General features: G+C 39.2%; 1 protein-coding gene across 1 annotated transcript in view; it reads left to right on the top strand.

Annotated features, from left to right (window-relative positions):
• BRINP1 (BMP/retinoic acid inducible neural specific 1) overlaps window positions 1-23,049 on the top strand; it is a 1,471,690-nt gene that overhangs the window by 131,656 nt on the left and 1,316,985 nt on the right. The window lies entirely within an intron of this gene.

Consider the following 23,049-nt stretch of genomic DNA (forward strand, 5'->3'; position numbering starts at 1 on the left):
CTTAAACAACTTTAAACAAGGCGAAACATAAGTGAAGTCATGAAAAATGCATGATTAAAAGACAAAACTTTAGTACAACTAGCCCTAACTGATTTTATTTACTTTGCAAACTTCACCAAACAACATTTTATTAAGTCATTTAAATTCATAGATTAGTACTAGGCTAATTACCCTTGTGAGCCATTTTAAGCCTAGCCAATTATTCTCTGTGAGATTCAAACCCTGTACTTTGTGTTTGTAAGGAAAACACCTTAACCATTAGGCCACCCTCCCAACCAGCCATAAACTTTCCTTTGAGCTGTAAAAGTAAAAAGTAATGGTGAAACATTACTTAGGAAATAAAATGAATTAAGGTAGGTAGGTGGCCTTTTTTTTCAGGCAGTGCAAAATAGGCAAACTGAGCTAACTGACGGAAATGACTAAGTTTATGGTCAGCATACATTTTTCTCCTAGTTAAGCAGTGTCACCAACCTCACACTGTAACAGTATCATGCATTACAGTAATTAAATCAGGATTGAAAAGCATTGACAAGTAACTCTATTATAGTGCATAGATCATAACAGTAAGCAAACACAATCAATGTACTGATGTCTGAAAGCACAACCAGGAACTGAACAGAAGAAGACTCTTTTTACAGACCTTATGTTAATATCTAGCTAGACATTGGCTGTGCTCTTGCCATACTCCAGGCTAATTCTTTTCCAACCCCCCTTCTATAGCTGCCTTTTCTGCTCCTTCCCAAATATTTATTTGATTCCTGTTGCTTCTAACTTTACCATTCCTCCTTTCATCTCTATCCTAAATTTCTTTTTCATCTCTATTCTCTATATCCCATTTTCTGCTACTCAGTTACAAGCAGTATCTCTAACTTTCAGCTACTCAGTTACACATGATTCACATGCACTGTGCTCATATCTGTTCATGCAATTGTCGCTCAATTAATGTTTCACTGTATGTTTTGTATTCTCTGTTATCTATATTTGTACCTGTATCAAATGTATATATTACCATTGTTAGTATTGTTACTGTTGTAGAGCTTTTCTCCGGGTTTCTGCTGAAAACAGGCTCCTGACCCAATCGGACATTGCCCAGTTAACAAATGTAATAAGTAAATAAATAAATGTTAGATAATAGGGCAACATTTCTGATAGGATTCTGCAACAGTGAACAGTCCTTTTAAAAGTCAGAGTCAAATGACTTAAACACAATGCAGGAGAAAGAGATTCTGCCATTCAAGTCAGCAAAATAAGAGACCGAACTAGTGCACCAAGGGGGAAAGTCCAGCTATGGCCAATTTAATGTCAATATTTCTTACAAAAACTCAAAATAACATTATAATATTGCAATGACCTGGTTTAATGTATGCCTGATGCAAGTCTTTATTTATGTGTATAAGTGTGTGTTTGTGTGTGTGTGTGTGTGTGTGTGTGTGTGTGCATATGTATGTGTTTGCATGTGCTTCTGTGTATGAGTGTGTGTGTACATGTGTGAGAGAGAGAGAGACTATGAGCTCTGGCATTTCATATTACGTTAGGTTATTCCTTCTTTCAATCTGCAGCAGAAAATCTTAGTCCTCACTCACATCATTTCACATTTGCAGACCCAGGTATGATATATTGCTAGTATGTACTTATGAAATGCTGTGGTATGCCTTGATTTTTACAGTGACTATGAGTGGTTGGGAGCAACTGAGCAGTCATGCACTCTGCACCCGATGTGAAGATGTGCTAACACTTAAGCTTGATGTGCATGAGAGGCGTGAAAGGAGTGAGAGAGCAACAGGTAATTCACTCAGAACACCTTGCTTTACCTGCTATTGTTTGCTGTCTTAATTATGGCTTTTATTTTTGTAAGGTAATTTTAAACATTCATAATATTGGTTCATACAGAAACTTCCAGTTAATTTCTTTATTAATTAAGTTTTAAATGCTTAGTACTCACCCCAGCTGGTTACTCCAACAGTTTTGGAGTCTGATGCAATCATAATGGTAGACTTTAACAGGTGCAGCTATATTCTTTCCCAGGAGAAGAACCAGTTTATTTCTGTATCAAATGCAAGATATATAGATTGTAGCCCCCCAAACATCTCTAACGCCCAGGTGAGAACTGCTCTCTCCAAGGCAAAAAGCACAGCATCCATGGGACCGGATGGTGTCCCCAGCTGTGTACTCCATGAACTCAACGAGGAATTAAACCCGCAGTTAGGACAGCTGTTTAATCTTAGCCTCACCTCAGGATACGTACCCAAGGAGTGGCGCACAGCTATTGTGGTCCCACTTCACAAGGGCGGTGCCTCCACCGACCCTGGAAATTACCGTCCCATTAGCTTGACAAGCCTTATCTGCAAAGTCATGGAGAGGATCATAATGGAACTCATAAATAAAGACATAGGGAACTTGCAGACTTTGGATCCAACCCAGTTTGGCTTTGTCAAAGGCAGATCATGCCTTTTAAACTTGGTTGACTTTTTTGAAACAGTCACCAAGGCCATTGATGAGGGTAAGGCCGTCCATACAGCCTACCTCGACCTGGCAAAGGCCTTCGACACAATACCCCACTCAGGTATCATCGAAAAACTCATCAGCTTGAATGTAAACCCATACATCACAAGATGGGTTGCAAACTGGCTAAGTGACAGAACCCACAGGGTCAGAGTTGCTGGCGCCATGTCAGACGCAAAGCCGGTCACAAGTGGTGTCCCACAGGGCTCAGTCCTGGGTCCACTCTTGTTCGGCATCTACTTCTCTGAAGTACAAGCAAACACAGGAGGGTTATGGCTGACAAAGTTTGCAGATGACTGCAAACTGGGTGCCATAGTCGAAAACACATCTGACACAGATATCCTTCAGAAGGGCCTCACAGAAACGGATAACTGGTGCCAGAGCCATGACCTAAAGTTAAACGCCAAGAAATGCATAGTCATACCCTTCGGGAAAAACAAGGTTACCCCTAGCTACCATATAGGTGGCAATCCACTGAGCACAGAAGAAGTTATCAGGGATCTGGGGACCCAGGTTGACAGTAACCTTTCGTTTGACACTCACGTTGCTAAAGTAGTTAGGAAGACCTTCTACATTGCCCACCTGATCATGAAAGGATTCACATCTAGATCAAGGGAGGTCATCGTCCCCCTGTACTCATCACTCATTAGACCTATGATTGAGTACAATGCCCCATTCGAATGTATCTGACCCGACACCTGCAGCAGCTGGAAAGGCCCCAAAAGTTCCTCACCAAAAGGATAAAGGGTCTCAAAAATATGTCTTATGCTGCCCGACTGAAAGAACTCCAGCTCTATTCAGTCGCATACCGCTTGCTCAGAGGTGACCTGTGCCTGACATACAAGGCCATGTCAAACCCAGATTTGATGAATATGCTTCAACTCAAAAAATCTAGATCCCTCAGAACCACAAGGGCGGGAGACTTAAACCTTGACACGGTTATTAATAGAACGTGCTGGAGGGACAGATTCATCACCCAGAGACTCCCTATGCTGTGGAACAAAATCCCGGTACATGTGAGGCAGAGCACCTCGCTGGCCTTGTTCAAGAAGAATCTTGACCAATGGATGGGAGATCGCAGATATACCCCAGGGATTACTTCAGTGTCACTGCTTGACAGAGGCACAGCAAAATAACAGGCATAGTTTTCTTCAAACTAAAGGGGTGGCGAAAGCCACATAACTATGGGCTAGGCTTATAAATGCCCTTGGGCAGATAGCCTAGTATGAACCTATGAAGCTATGAACCTATGAAAGGGACTTGTTTTTAAATGCAGAATTAAATGCAGACTCTGTAATGTGCAGTAAATGCATCTATTTCAAGTCTGTAAATGCCCAGTTATCAAAACTTAGAAATGACATCTGTAGTTCACAAGATGAAACAGAAAATAAAAGCTATTACCAAACAGAATGTTGCCATATAAGTACAAATATTTATCTGGCAACTCAGGAAAGTGGTCAGTCTGATATCTCCATTGAAGCAGAGGTTGAGTTTACAAAATGTAGTATTTCAGGGCACAGAGGGCTATGTTGATTTTTTTCTTATTACTGTGCTTGTATTAGAATAGCAACAGTAACAGGGACTTCTTCCATTCTACTTTACCCTGTCCAATTAACAGAAGTATCATCAGACAGCCATAATACTAAACAACAGGAAATAAAAATAGAACATCTAAACATACTTGGCAGCCCAACACAGACTCTGAATGCAGCCCCAATGAATAGTTAAGGGAGATGAAAATAAAAGGACAGCTTTATGCGGTGTCTTTCAGATATTTGAAGTAGACTATGTACTTGAACCCGTTCGTAATAAGACGTGTGTTTTCATGTCACTCATTAGCATTTTGGGTATCTCAGTGCATAAAAAGTGTATAAGACCATGTAAACATCAGTTTTAATGAAATTTTCCCTTGACCAAACTGAAATGATTATCAATATTGAAAAGCAAGGTTATTGAACCGTTGTTTAAACAGGTTTGGACTAAAGACAATCATTAATATTATACCATGACCCCCCCCAAAACGTGCACGCTGATTGGCCAGCGTGCCTGTTGTAAATCGAGTTATACTAATGGAAAAAGGTCCGGTCGCCCAGACTTTTTTACATTAGTATAACTCGTTTTTTTAAAACACTGTCTCGCTATGTTAAATGGGTTTAACATAGCGAGACAGCTTTAAAATAAGCAACGGAGATCTCCGTTGCTTATTTTAAAGCTGTCTCGCTATCTTAAAGGCATTTAACATAGCAAGCCAGTGTTTTAAAAAAGCAACGGAGAAAGCAAGATCTCCGTTGCTTTTTAGCTATGTTAACGAGTTTAACATAGCGAGACAGTTTTAAAATAAGCAATGGACATCTCCGTTGCTTATTTTAAAACTGTCTCGCTATGTTAAACTCATTTAACATAGCGAAACACTAAAAAAAAAGCAACGGAGATCTTGCTTTCTCCGCTTTTGCTCACAACTCTGATGTACTGCGCAGGCGCACAGTACATCAGAACTGCCGCGGATGCCAGACATCTGCGGAAGGGCAGCAAACAGGCATTATACTATGCCATTATTTAAGAAAAGTAATAGTTTCTTTTCTTAAATAATGTCATGGTATAATAGCAATAACCCACTTCTGGGTGTGGGTAATGCTAAATGTACCCACGGTTGGCTTTGTTTGGTCCCTCGGGCTTCGCCCTCGGGACCAAACCACGCCAACCGTGGGTAAATTTAGCATTATGGGTGTGGGTTATTGCTATAATATCTCATGCTGGTTTAAGTTGATCCAAGTTGTTATGATTAATATAAATTTCGTGTTAGTGATAAAGAAGGCAAGATCTTAAAAAAAATAAAATAAAACTAATTAAAGCAGCTAAAGGTTTTTTGGGCTCAGCTGATATACCAAAGGAAAGGAAATTGTCTTTAGCAGATCTAATTACCCTTTGAATGTGCACTATTCTTATGCTCACTGGTTGATTAACAGCTGTGTAAAATCTTGATAATAACTAAAGCCTACCAATGTGTTGACCTGATAATTTAAATGTCTGTGTACTCACTGCTTGGTGGGATCAATTTCAGTTGCTGTCAGTTCTGATATTACAGCAACCAAGCAAACTATTTTTAGACAGAGTATGCAGAATCAGTCACTGGTATAGAGAATGTTGTAAAAAACACACTAGGGCTAATTACTTGCTACAGATGTCCAAATAATGTGCTGTAATAAATATAGTTTCAGCAAATAGCATCATTGCAGATATCAAATAAAGTTAATCATTTTAGGTTACTTTAATTATCCTGATATAATTTTGTTCAGACCTCCTGGAAAATGCTCTGTAGATTCCAACCTCTTGAATTTCCTGTCATTGTATAATTTTTTCACAGTTGGTTAACTCTCCCACATGGAATAATTACATCTTTATGAAGACCTCAAGCATTAGTATTAGGCTTAAATCAATGCTGCCATCAAGCAATTCAGATCACATTATCTCTGACTTTGCTATCATTTGACATATTAATAATCTCTGTGAGGAAGGCCATCTAGTCTGTTAAAAAGTGGATTGATTTTCAGTTGGTAATAATCAATGCCAACTGGTCATTTATACGATATTGATGTGTATAATGCTTATGCATTTCTGGAATGCAGCCATGGTACACATCTGAAAAGAAAGCCTCCGGTACAAAATTTCACAAAGTCTAGGCATGAATTACTAATATGGTGAAATGCCAACCTGGTAATGCTATTTAATAAACGGAGGAAATATTGTGCATTTAAGAAACACACAACTATGAAGAATAAACAACTATTCAATGAGCCAGTTAGGAAACTATTAATTTGTTGTGCTAAAGACAAGTTCAGGGAATAACTGTTTAATGAAAGGATTAGCAATAAAAAAGGTCTTTAAATATATACATCAAGAGACAAGTAGTCGACTGAAAGTCGGCTCTCTGACATGCAATAATATTTTTGACAGAGATATTTAACAAATATTTGCAAAGTTGGCAAATCAAGTCTGTAGATCTGCCTGAACCTTTTAAGTTTCTTGATAATACCTTCTAATTACATGTATTATCACAATTGATATGGTCAAATCATTACTAATGAAAATAGGAAATACCAGCATTATGGGGCCTGATAGTATCCATGCCTATCTTACAGTTCATATTTAGGACATTTTACTGGCTCTTTTGCTACTCTTTCATTCATTTATTAGAAGAAAACATGTCTCCAGCAACCAAGAAACTAGCACACATTATCTCTATCCATAAAGGGGAATGCTACGATAATATTAAAAACTATCATCTAATAAGGTAAGGTTGACATCAATATTTTCCAAATGCCTAATGAAAGTTGAATATATATATATATATATATATATATATATATATATATATATATATATATATATATATATATATATTATGCAGATACAGGTGTATCCTTGATGGTAATAGTTTTCAAGTGCATGGCTTTCCGAAACTGATTATGGTCAAAGGCAGATATGATTGTAATACAAAAGAGGTGGTATACATTGCTTTTTGTTCTTCCTACCCTGCTTTTTACATAGGAAAGACCATTGGTGCCTTAAAGACCTGCATTTACCAGCACACCTATGCAATGAAAAGGTCTCAATAGTGTAATGCCCTTTTTTGGCATAGCTTAGTTTGCAATGATTTTAAAAAATTTTCCTTTTCAGTACTTGAAAAGGTGGAAGTTACACCTAGGGGCAGTGACTGGGAAACCTTCTTAGAAAAAAGAGAAGTCATTTGGCAAATTTTGTTGGATGACATAAGCCCGCCTGGCATTAATGATGCAATTTCTTTGAAGCCTGTATTAAAGACTAGAGCATTTTTGTATTTCATAAATACTGTTGTGATTATTTAATTAATCACATATTTTTGATTTTATAACTTTTTGCATTCAAAACGTATTTTTTTCATTTGTATGATACAAACGTTAAGACATATCCTGGGTTTTAAAGTAGTGGTTCTGTAAATATTTGATTGATGTATTTTACTTTAACAACTTTTAGCACCATTTTTAAATGTTATTTAAGGGGACTTTGTTTATTTTAACCAGTTTCTGATGAAGTTCAATGGAGATGAATGAAAGCGCTTGGACTTCTGGAATAAAAAGAGTTTGGATTTACCCATGCTGCATTGTTTTTGGGCTTTTAGATTTTTAGTACTGTATTGTGGAATTTAATTTTGTTTTATTATACAGATACAAATGGACAGTAAGATGGGGAGAGACAGATAGATTTATAATGGTACTAACCTTGATATAAAAAATGAGTCTTTTTAGGGATACTATTATTTTCCTGTTTGTTATACTTTTACAACCATGTGAGTAGGACCACTCATACAAGGTCGGCCAGTATAGGTTTCTATGAGGACCTCACTAAGGCATTTTATAAACTTATACATGCTGTTATTGAGGACAAACTCAGTAAGCTGATTATGAATTTATTTTGGTGCACTGGATTGCTTCATGGCTTTCTGCCAGGAAACAGAGGGTACGGGTTTAAACACAAGTTTCTATGCAGTCCTTTATATCTTCCCAGGACTTGTTCTTAAGTCAAGTATTACTTATTAAAGTCTTCTCCGTCTTTGCTATGATTGGTTACCAAATATACAGATAACATCAAGATCAATACTATCGCAAAACAAGAGTCCAGATATTACCCCCCTTAATAATTATTTATCTAAAGACCATAAACAGTAAGATATCTATGCACTTAAAACATTCTTTCTATTGTAAATTGATGTACTTTGTTAAGAAAACTAAAGTTTAAACAAACAATACTAGCCTGAATACTTTTTATTTCTTATTTTTATTAAGAATGCGATATGATATTTGATATGAATCTTACATAAAAAGTTTTAGTAATTTCTATGCTGATAAATTTCCTGTACAACTAGTCTTCTTTTTTTTATGCTTTGTTCAATAAAGGAATGTGTGCATTACTCTTAAGGTCATACTGCTCAACTGTAAAGATTTTCAAAGAATGTCCAGATTTTTGCCTCATATTTTTGCCTGTTACTCGCAGAATTGTTGTTTTCTGGTAATCCATTGCCAAATCATTGTGGACTGAAGTTAGAAAATAATGACAGACATTTGAGTTTCAGACTTCATACCCTTCAGAAAATTCAAGGTAATGCAAAACCTGCTAGTCTATCAACATTTTAAGTTTCTAATAGCAATATTTAAAAATTGTGCATGTTTTGGGGCATTTTCCCCCCTTCATTTATGGCTTTGTCCAGATTTCTTGCCCTTAGAGGTTGAGAGCTATGCTTAAGGCTTGAAAACTACATTTAATCTGTGCTAGTTCAATTGGTAGACTTTTCAAGCACCAATGGTATCCATTTCTGAAGAAGTGCCAATGTTTATATAGCACATTTAATCAGCCAGAATTAAGCATTGCAAAAGTAATTCAGTGGTATCCACTTTTGAAACACTGCCAGCATTTATACTGCACATTTAAACAGCCAGAATTAGGCATTGCAAAAGTAATCTGTGTTACTGTCTTTCAGAAAAATGATCTTGACATATTAGAGCCAAGCATGTTACAACAATTTGAATCACTTGTACAAACCACACCATAATGTTCTCAACAATGCAGAAACTGATATGGCAGTAAACATTTCTAATAATGACATTTCCCTTGTCACATCTGGCCACTGAAAATAAGATAAGATCTGATTAATGATTACCTCTTCCCAAAAAGGAAAACCTCTAAATCATAACATAACATAACATAACATAACATAACATAACAACAATGCATTCACCCTTTAGGCAAATGGAGGAAGTTTCACCTACAGACATCAAATCGACCAGACCTGTGATTAAAAGTAACGCATTTTCTCATTAGGTCATTTCATGGCAATAACGAACAGTCTTTAATCATAAACATAGCAGCTGAATGTGTGGATAGAAGACGAGAAGGCTGGAAGTTTTCCATGCAAATTAATTTCTTCTTTTTAGAGACAGTAACATGACTCCTGAAAGAAGTCTACTAGGTGTAAAATCATTATTTAGACCAGGGCAAATTTACAAGCAAGTACCCACTTCTTTAGAAAACTATAGTGTTCTTGGTACGGGAACATAATTAGTACTACTGGCTCATTTTGTCACTCTATCCATTTTGTTAGTTATGAAAGAGGACTAAAATTGTATGGCAGTTAACTGTTATCTAGTCTGAAAGGATGTCAATGATATCAAAACCAGACAAAGAATTAAAGCCCATTAAATGATTGAATTACAGAATGAATTCAGTACAACAGAACACCTGTTTGCACTTTGATCTTTAGGCTCTTGATTTAGCTTTGTAGCCATAATGTGTAATATCAAATGTTGACTGGGCGCAGTTAAAGAAAAAGGATAATTTGATGCTCTACTATAAGATAAAACAATAGAAAGCCACTACAGTGGCATGGAGGGATAAAGCTCAGACTACAGCCCAGCTGACCAGGTTCAAATACTGGCTCAAACAACTTATTGAGCAGTAGGGAAGGGGTGAATGTACCCATCCAAGGTGGGAGGGCACTGTTTGATATGCTCCATAATGACAGGTGTGGTGCAAAGAAGGGAGTTGCATTTAGATGTAATCAGTGAGTATGGTGTGGGGGGAACTAGTTAGGTCATACATAAAAAATCCTCCTCCTCCTCTGATGGAAGCACAGACAAGCACCCAGGATACCATCAGGATCAACCACCAGCTCAGGCAAAAATGGACTAAGTACAGAATGAGCAGGTTGGAGTGTAGCTGATAGACTCAGAGTGGACATTGGGTACTGGTGGCCGGGATGGTAAAATTGAGGTCCAAGGAGACCAAAAAAAAAAAAAATAAATAAGATAAGAGAATGAAATATATATTCCATGCAAAACGAAAGCAGGTAACTGAGCATGAACTAAATGTACATGTAAGTCCTTTAAATTAATTAACTTTATTAGTTTCTTCATATTCTAAAAGAGATAAATGTACATGTAAGTCTTGTTACTTAATTAACTTTTCTAGTTTCTTCAGATTCTAAAAATAAGTTATAATCTCTGCAATATCATAATAAAAAATCAACAAAGTATACTAGGAAATTGTTTTGGAGTCTCAACAGTCAATTAATAATTCAATTTATTGTTTTCAATTTTGAGTTCATCAGGAAAAAAAATATTATAATTTACATTTCTTCTATTAGAATTTTGCTGTTTTTTCCTCCATTTTATTTTGTTTCATGAAGTGATTTTTTTTCACGTAAGGCCACTTTACTCATTAGCACTGTTAAGGCCTAACAACATACTGATACACTTTTGTTCACATACTGATATGACTTAAAATGCATTTTACAAATCTAAAAAAAATATATATTTTTTTAAGTGTATTATGGGATGCAATCATGTCAGTTGTATGTGTGATACCTGCATTCCTAGGCAGTGAAAGTCACTTGTCCATGCGTCTTGCCACAAACATGTACATGCAGTTCTCACTTGACAATTAACACCTTATAATACCTTAATGTTTATTTAATATTTATACACTACTTGTGGTATGGATGAACTGTTGAGAGTAATGATTTTAGTATTTTAATGCTCTTACAGATGATAACTGAGGTGTAGTTTAGTAGGGGCTTACATATTTATAAAGTTATCATATAAATGTTGATGATCATTGTGAAACTGAGATGGCACGTGAGGGTTAGTCCATTACTGCAGCATGAAATAGATTAAAAAAAAGAAGGCCACTGTAACTTAGCAAGTAGAATCTCTGCTTCGACAGGAAGTTCAATACAGAGTGTTTACAAGCATAGCATGATATGAAGAAAGGAACGTTTCATTGCCAATCGTAATATTACTGGCTAAGTGTGGCAGGCCATGACAATATGCAAAAAGAATTGCGATATATGTGCATGCATTTTACTTGATGAAATGAAATGAAAGTCGTATGTCTATCATGAAGAATCTGAATGATACAAAACACTTCTTTATTTTATTTTATTTTGTATTTGTTTACTTTGAAAGTCCATCTGGATATCATAAACAACCCCTTTTCAGTGGAAGCCCATGGAGAAAAACTTAACAAATAAATTAGAAAGTTACAAAAGACATAATTAGTCATTACAACTTATAAAGATAATAGTTTGCAAATGTGCAGTCAGTTCAAGAAATGTTAAATGAAAGAACATTATACAAAGTCTCATTAATTACACATTGTTGATTTTAGTACTAAATGCAATAGAGATTATGATGAAGTAATTAACATCAAATCGACAAATTAAAAGAAAATCAAGATCTGCCGTGTATAGTAAGATGGACATGAAGGAATGATAAACTGTAATGCATATTTAGGCTGAGAAAAGAAAATGGGAGAGATATTCGTAAGTGAGTTACAGGAAGGACAAGTTGTTGATGAGAAGTTACTGATAGGATACATATGAGACTTTGGAGGTTTCGTAGGTGAATCTGGGCATTTTGAGGCAATGTTACAAATGCCTCATGTACACAGACAACCATCTCCTCCTACCACCAAACACTAATACATGCAAGAGATGCAATTATACAGCCAAACTGGAGGCTCAGCTCTCTCAACCCAAGACTGGCTCAGACAGTCAAGAGGAGAAGGGAAATACTTTCATCACACCACCAGTCTTACACAAACCAATTAAACCAGTACGGGAAAAAACACACATAAATACACGAAAACATACTCGGAGGCTCTAAATAAAAATCTGCAAAACCAGCAGAGACCTCCAAAGCAAACAGCCAAGTAACGTCCATCCCCCAACACAAACCATGAAACACATACTTCACAAAACCAATGTGCCACACAATCACAGCCCTTAAGGCAAAATAACATGCCCAACACACTAGTAATAGGTGACTCTATTTTCAGGCACACTGACATCCCACTCACTAGGCTGAATAAGGAGAAGGTTATTGTTAGCTGCCTGTCAGGTGCCAGGATCCACCACATAACATAAGCACTCAGGTCACTCCAGAACAAGTACAAATACAACTCTGTCATTGCCCATGTTGGTGTGAATGACCTGAGCCGTACCTCCCTGGACTACATGAAAAGAGACATGGAGGAGCTCTCTGATCACATATCCCAGGCCGGTATGATCCTGAACCTGAGTAGCATCCTGCCCTCACCAAGAATGATACCACGGTATAAAGAAAAAATTATCAATTTCAACAATTGGCTAAGTTTCTGGTGTCATTCAAAGGGGATCCAGTGTCTGTCTGCCTGGGATGACATGCTTGACAAGCCACACTGCTTCGCTAGAGAAGGCTTGTAGCTGTCACCCTTAGGCTTTCCAATACTGGCCAAGGCTCTTGCCACCCCCATACTGCCTTTTTTAGGCAAGGCTCAAAAGACAAACCCACTGCCGTAAGTAGCACAAGTAACAAAAAACTGAGGGTACTGCTACTCAGTGCCAGAAGTCTAAACCTCAAAATGCATGCACTCGAGGCAGTCCTCAGTATTGAGAAAATCAATATATATGCAGTAACAGAAACCTGGTTTAAGGCTTCAGAGTGCACCCCAGCGTTACCAGGCTACAACTCATACCGTACATTTTGGTCACAGAACCCGGACCAAAATGCAAAAGGTGGGGGTGTATCCATATTCATCAAGGATACCCACACCTCCAGGTTAGTGACACAGCACGATGCTTCAGAGATCATCCACGTGCAACTAACAATGGGCAAAACTGCAATTCAAATTGTAGCTTGCTACAGATCACCCACCATGCCCCAGGTCCCCAATTCCATGTTTATGGAAAGACTGGGAAACATAAAGGTCCTACCAAACACCCTAATATTGGGTGATTTCAATTACTCAAACATTAACTGGGAGATCTACACAAGTACTAACTCCCTTGCCCAACATTTCCCAGAATTTATAAACTCAAATGCTCTGGATCAACTGGTCAACACTCCCACCAGAGGTGACAACATATTTGACCTGGTCATTACCAACATGGGCGACCGGTGTTCCACACTGGAGGTCAACCCCTTGCTGGTTAGATCTGACCATAAACAAATCACTTTGGATATCCACATTCCGCCCCCACCCTCAGACAAGGAAACCTCAGAGAAAAACTTTTCAAAAGCAAATTTCACATTACTTAAGACCGAGGTGGAAAGTTTCAACGCCCCCATGCTAAAGGATAATACTGTCCAAGCTGCAAAATCCTTTACTAATGCATTCTACTGGCACCTACAAGATTGCATGGATTGTGCTATCCCAAGCAAAACCAAGACTCACTCCTCCAAGAAAAGGAAACCAGTCTTGTGGATGTCTGCCATAAACAAACTATACAATAGAAGGAGAAAACTAGTACAGAAAAGAGTAAAATCCCAAGAAGGGAAGACATCCCTGATCATATCAACAAGAAACTATGATCCCTCATAAAATCATCCAAGGCGAGCTTCGAAAGAAAAATTGCCAAGGACTGCAAAGATAACCACAAGGCATTATTTAGCTATATCAAGAATCTAAGTGGCAATGCTCAGATCTGCTCATTGCAGAATGGCACAAAATACACTGAATCGGCCGATATCGCCAACATCCTGGCAGACAGATTGAGTGCAAACTTCACCCCCCTTTCACCCCCAAAAGGGCCCATGACCATACCAGAAGAATGTAGAGCCCCTGAAGTCACAGACACTCAGGTAAAAAATCCCTCTCCAAAGCCAAAAGCACAGTATCAATGGGACCAGACAGTGTCCCAGGCTGTGTCCTACACAAGCTCAAAGACGAACTAACCCCTCACCTAAGCACTCTGTTCAAACTTGGCTTATCCACAGGCTATGTACAATAGAGTCATACGCAGCAACAGTTATTCCACTCCACAAAGGTGGAGCCACAACAGACCCCGAGAACTATCGCCTATAAGCCTGACTAGCTTGGTCTGCAAGGCTATGGAGCACATCATCATGGAACTCTTTAACAGAGACACATTGGGAACCTCCAAACACTGGACCCTACCCAGTTCAGCTTTGTTAAGGGCAGAACATGCCTCCTAAACCTGGTAGACTTCTTTGAGACAGTTACCAAGGCTATAGATGAGGGAGAGGTGGTACACACAGCCTACCTAGACCTTGCAAAGGCCTTCAACACCATTCCCCATTCTGGTGTTATAGACAAGCTCACCAGCCTGAACATAAACCCCTACGTCACAAGATGGGTTGCCAACTGGCTCACGGACAGAACCCACATGGTGAGAGTTGTGGGAGCCAGGTCCAACTCTAAACCAGTTACAAGTGGCATTCCCCAGGGCTCAGTCCTACGATCCCTCCTGTTCAACATATACTTTTCAAAGGTACAGGCAAGCACAGGAGGACTATGGCTGGCCAAGTTCGCAGACGACTGCAAACTAGGGGCTATAACTGACTCTCCAGCTGACACAGACATACTCCAAAAGGGTCTCACTGAGACAGATACCTGGTGTCAAAATCATGGCCTCAAACTAAATGCCAAAAAGTGCATAGTCATCCCCTTTTGAAAAAACAAAGTACCCACAAACTACCACATAGGTGGTAGTCCCCTAAATACGGAAGACGTAATAAGGGATCTGGGGACCCAAGTAGATAGTAATCTCTCCTTTGATAATAACATTGCCAAAGTGGTTAGAAAATCCTTCTATGTGGCCCACCTAATCATAAAAGGGTTCACATCCAGATCAAAAGAGGTCACTGTGCCCCTCTACTCATCACACATCAGACCCATCATAGAGTACAACGCCCCATTTGGGATGTACCTTACAAGACACCTGCAACAGCTGGAAAGACCACAGAAGTACCTCATCAAGGGGATCACTGGCCTCAAACAGATGCCCTATGCAGCTTGACTGAAGAAACTCCAGCTGTATTCGGTTGCATACCGCCTACTCAGAGGTGATCTCTTCCTGACGTACAAGGCCATGTCCAACCCAGAACTGATGGACATGTTCCACCTAAATAAAATCATATCCCCTCGAGCCACACGCTCTAGGGATCTAAACCTCACCGCAACAATAAATAGGACGTGCTGGAGGGATAGATTCCTGTCCCAGAGACTTCCCATGCTTTGGAACAAGATTGCAATCTATATTAAGCACAGCTCCTCACTAACACTCTTCAAGAGAAACCTTGACAAGTGGATGGGAAACAGAAAGTTTATCCCGGGGATCACTTCAGTGGCTCTGCTGGACAAAGGGACAGGGAACTAATCTAAGGGGGCAGTGAAAGCCAACACATTCTGGCTAGGCGTATAAATGCCTTCAGGCAGATAGCCTAGTATCAACCTATGAACCTAGAATAGTTGATATCTGTAAATAGGTAGAATGTTACTAGAATGGTAAAGGATGAACAGTAGGTGGTTGTACTAATGGAGTGGAAAGCAGCATTTAAGGGGTGATAGTAGAAACCAGTTACAGATGGTGTTCTATTGTTCAGAGGATGGAATAAGTCCATCCAGGTGATGCACATGTCCAGAGTCATGTGTTTATGAGATGTGGTTTTAGTTTCGATATAAAAGTGCTTATGTTATTTATATATCAAAATTAATGTGGAATATACTTCTCTACCTCTTAGCAAAAGAAATCTGAACAAAGGCTAAAATGATGTGGGGACAATGGCCCAAAAATAGGACAGATTTTAAATATTAATCTTATAAACTTAGAAATGTGCTAGAATAACAGGATTTGAGTTAGCATACGTTTGAAGGATATGAAGTCTGAAACTCAAATGTATATCACTATTTAGTGACTTCATTCCGTAGTGATTTTCCTAAAAATCACAAGTTTTCTGTAGAATGGACCAAGAATATGAGGCAGAAATCTAGATAGTTGAGAGCTGTGATATGGAATATTATTCCATTTTTTTTTTTTTTCGGGAGAAGCAGTTAGAATAAAGGGAGTCTTCAGCTGTATTGTTAGATTTGGTTATGTTGAGCAGAATTTTATCAACAGACTGTAGTGTTCAGTTTGGGGGTTGTTACTGGATGATGTTTTATAGGCTTGGGCACTTTTCTAACTAGTATATTATTTAGTAATGCGTAGTAAACTGGGTGTCTGTAGGGGCAGTTCTAGCCAGCTTAATTTATTAAGTGCAACCCAATGATGAGCTTTATATGGTTGATTTGGCCACCCTGTGTTATTATTGCTCAAGCTTAGAGGCATGTGCTGAGTTATGACTGGTGAATAGAGTAGAGGCATATAGCAAGGCTGGTTATAGGTATATTGTTGCAATCTTTTTCTTGCTGTTTTTGTGTGGTATGGTTTTATTCTGTAAACAGATCCTAATGTCTGGTGAGCTTTTTTAGTTGCCCATAGGATATGGTGATTGAATTTTAGTTGTTTGCTATGATGACAGCTAGCAGTTACTTCAATTTGAGTAATGTCTTATGAGGTAATTGTGGAGGTTTGTTCAATTATGGCATATTATTTGTTGGAGAATAACATAAGTTTAGTTTGCATAGGAATAATGAATATAGTTGATGATAAATGACTTAGAACTGTCATACAGGCTGTTAGTTAAAGTCTTCAATGATGCCTCTTATTTGGCTTTTAAAATTCAGAAAAGAATCCGATTCCTTGCTAATGATATGCAGTAATTGTCACCTTTCCTTTGTCTACACAGTCCTGAGCAGCAGTTGCACAGTCAGCTATAATATGCAATGAAATCAGAAATTAATACAAAACATGACTCATGCCTACAGTAGAAAGGAATAGTTAACTTTCTATCCCTTTTCAGCTTGTTCCATGGTGGAAAGGAAATGAGCTGTGATTGTGACCATGGAAAGCCAGGTCTAGCTACCTGGCCTCCTCACTGAAGGTGCCAATCAGGTGAATGGGCAGCTTAATGATAACTTCATCCTGTGGTGGCATGTGGGTATTTCTGGCCTTACTGCAAACCTCATTATATATTCTCAGGGAATAACTCATGTGAAAAAATGAAAGGGAAGGACAAACAAATCACCTGTAATGGAGGGTGTGCATAATAACACGTGCACGTGAACTATATGCTTATGGGTAAAATAAAGGAGGAGCATCTCCATGTCTATCAGGATGGCAACACACAAGGATGCTGCTACCTTTTCTGCACCTCACTGAAAGAATAAAGAGAATTAATAGGACAGAACAGATGGTAAACAGTAGAGAGTTACCAGAAAGTGATGTGGCAACAAAAAACAGACTTTCAATAACTATAACAGATGTAAGTATTAAGTCAAAAGAAAGTGTGGCTATCAACTGTATCGTACCCGGGTGTGCAAATGTAAAGGAGGACTCTTTTTCTCCGGCATTCTACTGACCTGTGGTAGAACTGCATAAATAAACTGTGCACAGAAATTCAACTATGAAGGTGTGTCCCTCTGTGATTGTTCTAACATGTGCAGTACTTCTGCATACCATTCAGAAAAATAAATGGCTGACAATTTCCATGCACTGGGGGATCTTGTAATCATAATAATGTAATATTTGCTTTGGTCTGGTTTTGCAGCATGCTTTATATAGCAAAGACTACAAAAAAATTAAGGTAAGTATGTCAGAGGACATTCAGGAAAATCCTAGGAGCTGTGTTTCTCAATAATTATCATGGGGAAAGACAGATACCATAAAAGCTAGTTTTTTTTAATATAATGTTCATAGGTTAGTACTAGGCTATCAGCCCTAGGGCCTATACAAGCCTAGCCATAACAATTCCCTGAATATTTCTTCCCACATTATTTACTTTCCTGGACCCCTGTCTAGCAGGGCGACTGACGTGATCCCTGGGGTGAATTTCCTTTCTCCCATCCAATCGTCAAGGTTCCTCTTGAAGAGGTCCAAAGAGGCACTCTGCTTGACATGTATGGGCAATCTATTCCAGAGTCTGGGGAGTCTCTGGGTCAGGAACCTATCCCTCCAACATGTTTTGTTTATTGTGATGACAAGGTTTAGATCCCTGGAGCGTGTAGCTCTGAGGGATTGGGATTTCTTTAAGTGTAGCATGTCCAACAGCTCTGGGTTTGACATGGCCTTGTATGTTAAGCAGAGATCGCCTCTGAGTAGACGATATGCGACAGAGTATAGCTGGAGTTTTTTAAGGCGGTCAGCATAGGGCATCTGCTTTAGGCCTGTGATTCTTTTAGTGAGGTATTTCTGAGGCTTTTCCAGTTGTTGCAGATGTCTTGAGAGGTACATACCAAATGGGGCATTGTATTCTATAATGGGTCTAATGAGGGATGAGTACAGTGGGACAATGACCTCCTTCTTTCTGGATGAAAAGCCCTTCGTGATGAGGTGTGCCACATAGAAGGATTTCCTGACTGTTGTGGCGATGTGGTTATCGAAGGTGAGACCACTGTCCACCTGTGTCCCTAAGTCTCTTATCACACTTTCTGTGTTTAGTGTACTGCCACCTATATGGTATTTCATGGATACATGTTTTTTCCCAAAGGGATAACAATACATTTCTTGGCATTGAGCTTGAGCCCATGGCTCTGGCACCAAGCATCTGTTTCTGTAAGGCCCTTTTGTAGAATATCCACATCATTTGGGATTCAATAATGGCTCCCAGTTTGCAGTCATCTGCAAACTTTGTTAGCCACAGTCCCTTAGTGTTGACCTGTACTTCAGAGAAGTAGATGCCAAACAAGAGCGCCCCAGGACTGAACCCTGAGGTACTCCACTTGTCACTTGTCTGGAGCTGGATTTGGAGTCGGCTACTTTTACAGTGTGGGTTCTATCAGTAAGCCATTTAGCAACCCATTGGGTGACATAGGGATTAATGCCCAACTTAGTAAGTTTATCTATGATTCCAGAGTGGGGATGGTGTCAAAGGCCTTGGCAAGGTCTAGATAGGCTGTGTGGACCACCTTACCCTTGTCCATGGCTCTGGAGACTGATTCAAAGAAGTCAATCAGGTTCAGGAGACAAGATCGGCCCTTCACAAACCCAAACTGGGTGGGGTCCAGTGTTTGAAGGTTGCCAATGTCTTTGTTTATAAGTTCCATGATAATATGCTCCATGGCCTTGCAGATAAGGCTTGTCAGACTGATGGGACGGTAGTTTCCGGGAACCAAGGTGGATCCCCCCTTGTGGATTGGGATAACTATAGCTCTGCGCCACTCAGTGGGCACGAAACCTGAGGTGAGGCTATGATTAAACATGACACTTAGGTGAGGTGCCAGTTCATATTGTAGTTCATGTAGTACACAGCCCGGGATGTCATCTGGTCCCATGGATGCTGTATTCTTGGCTTTAGAGAGTGCGTTTTGTACCTGTGTGGCCGTTATTACTGGAATTTGGCAATCTTCTGGTATTGAGATGGGCCATTTAGGGGGTGAGAGTGGGGTGAAGTTGGCACTGAATCAATCTGCCAGGATATTGGCAATATCCTTCGGATCAGTATATTTAATGCCATTCTGTTTTAGCTCAGAGCAGATCTGAGCATTGCCATTTAGATTCTTGACATAATTATAGAATGCTTTGTGGTTGTCTTTGGAATCTTTGGCAATTTTATTTTCGTAACTAGCTTTGGAGGATTTTATGAGGCATCTCAGTTTCTTACTGAGGCTAGTAAGGGAGTTTTTTGCATCCTGGGATTTTCCTCTTTTCTGCAAAAGTTTCTTCCTTTTGTTGTAAAGTTTGTTTATGGCAGGGGACCACCAGATTGGCTTCCTTTTTTTGGATGAGAGCATTTTGGTTCTATTTGGGACGGCACGATTCATGCATGAGTGGATGTGCTCGTACAGTGCCGTAGTGTAGGATTCAGCAGTTGAACTTTCAGTTCCGGTCTGCATGGGTGTCATGAAGTTTGTCACTTCTGACTTGAGTAGCATGAAGTTGGCTTTAGAGAAGTTTTTATGGTGGTTTCTTTACTGGGGGTGGGGGTGGGATGTGGATGTTAAGGGTGATTAGCTTATGGTCAGACCTGACTAACGAGGGGTGACCATAGGTATGGAGCATTGATTTCCCATGTTGGTAATGACCAGGTCTAGGATATTGGAGCCCCTGGTGGGACTATGGATTAGTTGATCCAGGGCGTTGGAATTTATGAATTCCAAGAACCGTTAAGCAAAGGTGTTGGGACATGAGTAGTTTTCCCAGTTAATGGCAGGGTAGTTAAAATCACCCAGTACTAGGGTGTTTGGTTCTATCTTAATATTTTCCAGTATGTTTAGAAAGGTGTAGTGAGAATCTTGGGGTATGGTGGGGGATCTGTAGCAAGCTACAATTTGGATTGCAGTCTTACCTAGTGTTAGTTGCACTTGGAGAATTTCAGACACATTGTGTTGGCCAACTAGCCTGGTGGTGTGAATATCCTTGGTGAATATTGACACTCCTCCACCTTTAGTGTTTCGGTCCTGGTTTGGTGGCCGAAAAGTGTGGTAAGAGTTGTAGCCTGGTATTGCAGGGGTGCTCTCTGGAGCCTTGAACCAGGTCTCAGTTACTGCACAGATATCGATGTTCTCCATTTTTAGGAGTGCCTCGAAAGAGTGCATTTTGAGGTTTAGACTTCTAGCATTGAGTAGCATTACCTTCAGATTTTGCATGCTTGTACCTGTTATGGTGGTGGTTTTGTCCTTTGAAGTTTGCCTAAAAAGGCACTATAGGGGTGGCAAGAACCTTAGCCAGTAACCTGAATCCCAGGGGCGACAGGTGCAGACCATCTCTGGCAAAGCATCGTGGTCTGTCAATCATGTCATCCCAGGCAGACAGATACTGGATCCCCTTTGAATGACACCATACGCTTAGCCAATTGTTGAAGTCAATCATTTTATCCTTATATTGTGGTATCATTCTGGGCGAAGGCAGGATGCTACTCAGGGCTAGGGTCATACCTGCCTGGGCCACATGATCCGAGAGCTCTTCCATGTCTCTTTTCATGTAGTCCAGGGAGGTACATCTCAAGTCATTCACTCCAACATGGACAATGACAGAGTCATATTTGTACTTGTTGTGGAGTGACTTGAGTGCATGCGTTATGTGGCGGATCCTGGCACCCGACAGGCAGCTGACTGTAACTTTCTCCTTATTCAACCTGGTGAGAGGGACATCAGTGTGCCGGACTATAGAGTCACCTATGACTTACCTTAATTTTTTTGTAGTCACCTATGACTCTGTTATGACAGAGGGGTGGAATTTCAATAATACAGATACTGTTTTTTAAGGAGACTTTGGATATAATGAAAGTGTGTACTCTGAAAAGGGAGAAGAATTTAGGCTACAAATGGATGATCCTGATTAAAAATAAATAATAGTAAATTAAATGAGGAAAGGCTGTTTTGAGAGGATGATAGTTTAAAACTTTCTTGGTGGATTGTATTTGAGGTTGTAAGAATGATGATACCAATGTTCTGTGTAGTGCTGCTTTTTAATAGTCGAGCTTTTTTGTTTGTTTTGCTTTTGCTAACATTTCCTTTCGTTAGAGTTTGGGACTGTTGTATTTAAGTCAAAACTTCATCTGCTTATCATGGAATATCTCAAGAAGGACTAAGTTGTCATGACTGGGTATGTGGATGGGAAGGAGGACTGAGGAGTCTTTCACTCAATCAACCTCCTGTCCAAGTGTTATGATAAATGTAGAGGTTATATACTCTTTATGTATTTGGGGTGTGTTCACTACCCCTCACTCTTCCAAAAGTGCAATTTTCATTTTTGCAGGTCATTGGATTGCATACCAGCTCATGATTTTTTCATATTTTCTCATGATCATTCATAATATGATCACTTCAGGATTGACTACAATAATGCACCTCCAACTGCCACTTCACATGACCTATCAAATTAATTGTTGGAAATAAGATATTCTTTCAGGTGGTTCTAGATTCTCCTCTGTAACTCCTGTTTTTGTTGTTTTTTCAACCTATATTGTGCTTGTCCTCAACAGGTTCCTAGGTAAATACTAGTTAGCTGTCCTTGTGGCCCATTTTAAGCCTAGCCATTTTCCCTCAACCATGCAAATTAAACCATATACCTTGTTTCTGTGAGGTGAACACCTTAGCCATTATCCAATCCCTTTAACTAACAGTTTTGTTTAGTTTACTGAAATATTCTACCTGCACTGAAATTTTTAATCATCCTGAGCTAAAATAAAGTTTCCAGAGGGATGAAAGTACATTTATTTATTTCTTTATTTATTTATTTGACATTTGTTGACCAGGAAAGTCCAACTGAACTTGCATCTTTTTTCAGCAGAGGCCCTGGGAGAAAAGCTCCAGAGTACAAAAAATGCAAGTAAACATACAACAGTACAAATTGTGCAAGAAAAAAAAATTCACATTACAAGTTAAGCAAGTAAAAAATTAACTGGCATAAAGTAAAGTATATTAGGCACAATAAAACTATATACAAAAGATTAAACAGGTGACTGTTTGCAGCACAAGTAAGAGATCTTAGCAAGAGAGGCATTACCAAGAGGTAGTAGTTAAGAGGAGGAGGAAGATAGGAAACAGTGTTGGAAATGCAGGAGAATTGAAAGTGGTGGTCAAGCATGAAACTAAAAGCAGAAAGATTGACAGATAAAGATGTGAAGGAGAAAAAGAGAGAATGGTAGAAGAAAGAGAGGAAAATAATGTCAGATAATTAGGGGTAGGATTTTG

This window comes from Protopterus annectens, chromosome 16.part0 (assembly GCF_019279795.1).
Source record: "Protopterus annectens isolate FY-2018-M chromosome 16.part0, PAN1.0, whole genome shotgun sequence".
Lineage (NCBI taxonomy): Eukaryota > Metazoa > Chordata > Ceratodontiformes > Protopteridae > Protopterus > Protopterus annectens.